The 6256-nt window shown below is 30.8% G+C and overlaps 1 protein-coding gene across 9 annotated transcripts in view; it reads right to left on the reverse strand.

Annotated features, from left to right (window-relative positions):
* Positions 1–3331, reverse strand: part of LOC143229510 (serine/threonine-protein phosphatase 2A catalytic subunit beta isoform) — a 36545-nt gene extending 33214 nt beyond the window's left edge. For 3 of the 9 annotated variants that reach the window (XM_076461958.1, XM_076461955.1, XM_076461957.1), the window contains exon 1: positions 3219–3330. The gene's annotated coding sequence lies outside the window, so the exon portion shown is untranslated. Of the gene's footprint in view, positions 1–3097 lie in introns of all 9 variants that reach the window. The other 6 variants (XM_076461960.1, XM_076461959.1, XM_076461952.1 and 3 more) reach the window with 5 other exon arrangements.
* Between the last annotated feature and the right edge of the window lie 2925 nt (positions 3332–6256).

The raw sequence follows: 6256 nt of genomic DNA on the forward strand, positions 1-6256 counted from the left end.
AACAAAGAAGCATGGTTTGGCCTTCAAAGATGCTATTGATAAATGTTGAGGAAACAAGGACTCAAATTAGAAAATACTGTCATCTTCAATAAATTCAAAAAGTTCTACTATAATATGAGTTTGAAAACTTCATTTCTTACAATCATATATTAACTATTTCCTTTAAATTTTGGTGCTAACAGTAAAGAACAAAAGACATCAGGAAATGGAAAAAAGGTATCACAGAAGGTGGAACATCAGCATGATGGCTGATTACTGTTGGTCATTGAAATGAGATAATCCAGACACAATACATAAAAAAAAAAAAAGACAAGTAGAGACTAAAAGTGTGTTTTCTTATGGCAAAACCACATCAGGGTATCTGCCGAGCCAACCGAGGGGATCAAACCCCTCATTTTAGTGTTGTAAATCCAGAGACATACCGTTGTACTGGTGGAGGGCAAGTGGCAAGAGACAAAGACAGATTTAACAAACAACATCCAGGTGAATGAGGATGCATATTCTTTTGATATCAATGTTCTTCCCTTTTCTTCACTTTGTTTGTAGTTTTAACAAACATAATAAAAGGAGCCTGAAAGTGGATAGAACAAATCACTATTTATCTTTTACAATCTGCAATCATTCTAGAAAAAATTCATTTTTGATTTTACTCATTTTTTACCTCCTACAACAGATCAGAGAACAAAGTTTTACAGAAAAAACACATTTTTTGTTTTGTTTTTTGTTCAGAAGTTAATAAAGGTTTATATGCAAATAAAATAAAACTGTGATAAAAAGGAGTATTATTACTGAATTTAAAATCATCCTTCACTGTGACTCAATATAGTACTTGTAAATTCATAAAAATGACTTGTACATACATTCATAGTTAAAATATTTACAGTTTCATGTTTACATACTGGTCAAATGACTAAGCCCATATAAAGAATTAAACTATAGAATTTGGGAACAACACTGTATTTCATTTTGAAAATCCATATACTCACCAAATTTATATTTTTATGATTTATTTACTGCCATCTTCAGCTTCTATAAAGCACCACATTTCAGAATTTAAGCTGGGTAATTTTAATTAAAACTGCTTAGCTATTACTCAGTTTTGTACATATTGCATCTTAAAGTTTTTTTAAATAAAATTTTACCCCTGAAAAAGTTGTAAATCTACAATGGCTTTTCTGAACAATAAAATTCATAATTATGTGCAATTAAAAAAAAAAGAGTATATAAGTACTATTTATGACAAAGAAAATGCATGCTTGTAAAAAAATGCTAATCACATTTCACTCCTATAATGTTAAAACAAAATGCTCAATTGAGTATTGTTATACTTTTAATTTCTAAATTAATTTTTTAAATGATTAGAAAATATATTAGCAATTACAGTTCAATAATTACCTTCAACCCATTGAATGCAGCTATTTTAAACATGAGTGGAATTTGTGCATGCCATACACCATATACAATAGGTTTGTATTTAACTGCCAGTGGCAGACTGTACTCTATACAGCAATTCAACAGTCAATGGATTAAACATATTAGTTAGGACTCACTTGAAATGTGTGTAAAGTTTCAGTTGGTTTCCTTACCTAAGAAAATGTATTAACTTTTTGGAAAGGGTTTAAATAAAAACTACTATGGTGATTCTGAAGTTAGAAGAGTTATTTTACATGAATATATTAAGACCTATCTTTTCCATTCAGAAAAGAAGGATAAGAGGTAACCTTACTGAAACTTACAATATTACTTTATAAAAAAATTGATAAAAGTCACCTATTTTTTTATAATGGAGGCCAGCACTTTACAGTTTATGAAACAATAATAGTCAATTACAACTATACAAAAGAAGTAAATTTCTTCCTGTATAGTTTTCACTTAACAAACATTGGTGGATTATAAAGCTGAAACTGATAAACCAAAATTGAAAAAATAAAAATAAAGAAAGTAGTAGTTGTGCATAAGTAGTGTGCATTGAATTGACAGAAACAAAGTCATTAAATAAAATTTGTGGTGCAGATTACATAATACATAAACCAATACAGAAATAAATCTGCCAAAACTGAACTGATGGCATGTCATCAAAAATAATGAATGAGAAATGTAAATACACTTCACACTAGTTTGGCAATAAGCTGCTTTACAGTGCATCATCAGGTATAAACAAATAATGTACATCCCATGTATATTAGTTTGTAAACATTTTTAATTTCCTGTTTAATGTACAATAGTTGGTATGTGAAATTTATAACTGCAATTTCCTATTCACATATTCCATGACCAGGAACTACATTTCTCTTAGAACCCCTACTACTTCCAGAACTAGAAAGCAGAACAGATCTTGATTAAATAAAGAACTAGAGTACAATTTTCAAATAATAAAAAGTTGGACACTCAATATAGTGTAACTTCTACTAATTACACTTTGGTTTACATTGTAATGGAGAATCATTCTTAATTTTAGAAAACTTCAGATTAACGTAAAAGTAAGACATATTACATAAGCAGGTAACGAAATCAATAACATCAAGCCTACAATTCACAAAACTATATCAACAGTAAAACTATTCTTAAATATTTTACAGCCCATGTTCAGTTTTTCTGAAACAAAGTAGTACTTTAACTTAGCAATTTTAAATTTGTATTTTTACTATTACTACTGTACTGATTTAAAATATTAAGCTTTGTTTGTTTGTTTGGGAATTTCGCACAAAGCTACTCGAGGGCTATCTGTGCTAGCCGTCCCTAATTTAGCAGTGTAAGACTAGAGGGAAGGCAGCTAGTCATCACCACCCACCGCCAACTCTTGGGCTACTCTTTTACCAACGAATAGTGGGATTGACTGTAACATTATACACCCCCACGGCTGGGAGGGCGAGCATGTTTAGCGCGACGCGGGCGCGAACCCGCGACCCTCGGTTTACGAGTCGCACGCCTTACGCACTTGGCCATGCCAGGCCCAAAAAATATTAAGCATAACAATGTTTCCTTTCTATTCATAGAAGTTATATTACGATTAGGCTTAACTTAATATCTCTTTCAAACTTCCTTAACTTTTAAACAAAGAAACTCTTTATTCTAGTTACTTAAAATTATTTCTTACTACAAAATATTTTCGTAATAGCTAGTATTTTTACAAGACTCTCAATTTACTCAATGCGCTTCAATTACACGCAATAAAAAAATTAAAAAGGAAACACACAGCAATACTACAGTATACGTACCAAATATACCAAGATCTGTGCCCAACTCCTTTCTTAGAAAGACTAAACCTGGTGTTTAAATTAATCCCTGTTCGGTCTAAATTATATTTACGATTTCATTAAGTAATATTTGTAAGCTTTATAAAACATCACAGTTTTCAAATATGCTTATATAAATAGATATAATTAATCAAATATTGAAATTTCTTAGAGTAGATATCAGGTTATTTTCCTAGAATTTTAATTATACAAAAATAAGTTACTTGTTGTAAACACCTTAATTCACTCTATTTTTCTCTAAAAAAAAAAGAGAAAAGAATGAATTTGATAGGAACTTAAGTAATTTAACTTTTCAGTACCAAAGGAAAAATTGAAAATAGAAAAAAATGATCAAAATCATACAGACCACAACAGTAGGGATAGTAATGATGCAATAGAGCAACTTCTCACTGAATTACACTCCCCCCATAGTACAGCGATATGTATTTGGATTTACAATGCTAAAATCAGGGGTTCGATTTCTCTCGGTGGGCTCAGCAGATAGACCGATGTAGCTTTGCTATAAGAAAACACACAATCACTAAATTACAAATGGCCAATAAGAATACGGATAGAATTCACCTGTAACAAAAATATTATCGGAAGTAATATAAATCTCTTTTTTAACATATAAGCAAACAGAGTATTTGGAAATTATGTCAGTTATTACTATTAATCATTACTATAAGTGAAAAAAAGGGTTGTATATTTCTTCCGTTATTTGACATGTGTTTTTGTCATTGTGATATTAAGTTGTATGTGTATATCGATATACAGTACTGTGCAAATATGTCGAGAAATAGAATATTTTGTAATCATTTCCATTTTAAGGGGCTACTTCTTCCATGTCATGTAAACTTCAACACTATTGTAATGCTCCATTAAGCCCTAATGAGTGAGAATATTTACCATTCTTTAGACTTCTTACATACTTCTATCAAGGACATGTCATAAGAGTTTTGCTTAAATGAACATACTGACCAAATTTAGGGTTTGAAAAACTAGCATGATACCCTATGCAGTGTATTAACTGTATGGAAAGAAGCTACTATATAGTACTGGTATCTGATAGAAGAAACCAATTTAATAGTACTACACAAATAAACTTTGATAAAAACAATGTTTAACACAATGTATCTCAGAACGGCTGGTATGGGTATTAACACTTTTATTGATAATACCCACACCAGCTATTCTGAGATACATTTTTATTTCAAGTAGGTTACTCGTCATCAAGAGTGTTTAGCACAATATATATGTTTTTTTTTTGTCATGCCACGCCACAAAATGCATAGAGAATTGTCAATAGAGCAGAGAACTTGCATAAGAGCTTTACGTGATGCTGGTTGAACTTTCTGACAAATTGCTTCAAACTAGAAATTCTTCTTACATACTCTCAACTTCACCCTAGATCGTGAGACAGACACGGGTAAACTTGAAAATAAGGGGAAAAAAGAGGCAGAACACCTAAATTCAATTATACTAATATAAAGTATCTTTGTTTATGCATCTTTCGGAATAGAAGAAAGGCTGTCACTGATCTCAAGCATGAATTAAAGAACCATGTACAAAATTATAGAAAAGTATCCAGATTTACAGAATCAAAAAGATTCAACAAGAATGGAATATTTGGTCGTGTAGCAGATTAAAAATTATTGACTTCGACTTCTAAAGATTGTCAAGAGACTGAAGTTTATAAAAAGTACGCAAACTGGACTGCTGATGATTGGAAAAGAATGTTATGGACAGATGAGTCCAAGTTTGAAATATATAATTTAAATTGTCGGTTTTGCGCCTGGTAGAAAAAAGGTTAAAGACATATCAATGAATAGCATCTACCATGAAGTGTAGGGAAGGCAATTTAATGGCTTGGAAGTGTTTTCCTACTGAATCGAAGGAGATATTTGCAAAAGAGATGGAATAATGGACCAGCGCAAGTACCATCAAATACTGATCCAGTAGTTTGCATATTAATGGTAAAGAATTATACTATCCAGAAAATGTTGGCCCTAAACACTTATCTAACCTATGCAAAAATTACTTAGCTAAGAAAAAAGCTGATTGGGTCATTCAACTGTTACAATGGTTCTCGCAGATCTCCTATCACAACCCAATTGAGAAGATCTGGGATTTGATCGATCAAAAACTTGACATATCAAAAGTTACTTCCAATAAAACTTTATGGGGTGTATTAGAAACATCTGGAGTAAAAATCCCAAAGGACACTCTGATTAAGTATGTTGTAACAAGGACTGAAAGACTGTCTGCAGTTATTGAAGCAAAAAAGGGGAGATGCAAAATATGAGCTGTTTGGTGAAATCTAACATTTCCACTGATGTTTTGTGGTACTAAATATGAAGGTTAATAAAATGTTGATGTTTCACCTGTGTTTTATCTTTCATTGTTCTATGAAAGTAGCTTAAAATTTAATTTCTGTCTTTGTCCAAACACTTTTGCACAATACTGTATATAATTGTCTGTGCTAACTTCTTAACCAGAATTAACAGTTTTATTAATTAATACTAGAAATAAACGACCTTATGACACCAAAATAGTGTTTACTATTTAATTAGACACTCAACGTCTCGCTTTACAGCTTCTTCAGGAACGTTCACTAAAACACAAACCAAAACTGAGAGTGCAAAGATTCAAAAGAAGTTGTCAAGCGAAACGTTGAATGTCAAATTAAAAAAACAGCAATATTTTGGTGTTATAAGGTCATTTTTAGTATTAATATGTCATCTATATATCAATATGCACTACAGAAATTAAATTGTTTGTTTTATGACTTTTTTATAACATGAATTAAATACAGATGCAATAAAAAGAAACATAATCTACAAACATTTAATGTTATGTCAGAGGATTTTGTAATAATCGTATTAGAAGCCTTCGTTATTTACCCTAAGAGAACAACATTAATTTTGAAAATTTAATGCTGTACTCGGAATGAAAAAATTTAGTTATTGTATAATATTTTAATACAAATTTTTATAAGTCCATTTTTATAGATGGCAGCA

Source organism: Tachypleus tridentatus, chromosome 10, assembly GCF_004210375.1.
Source record: "Tachypleus tridentatus isolate NWPU-2018 chromosome 10, ASM421037v1, whole genome shotgun sequence".
Taxonomy (NCBI): domain Eukaryota; kingdom Metazoa; phylum Arthropoda; class Merostomata; order Xiphosura; family Limulidae; genus Tachypleus; species Tachypleus tridentatus.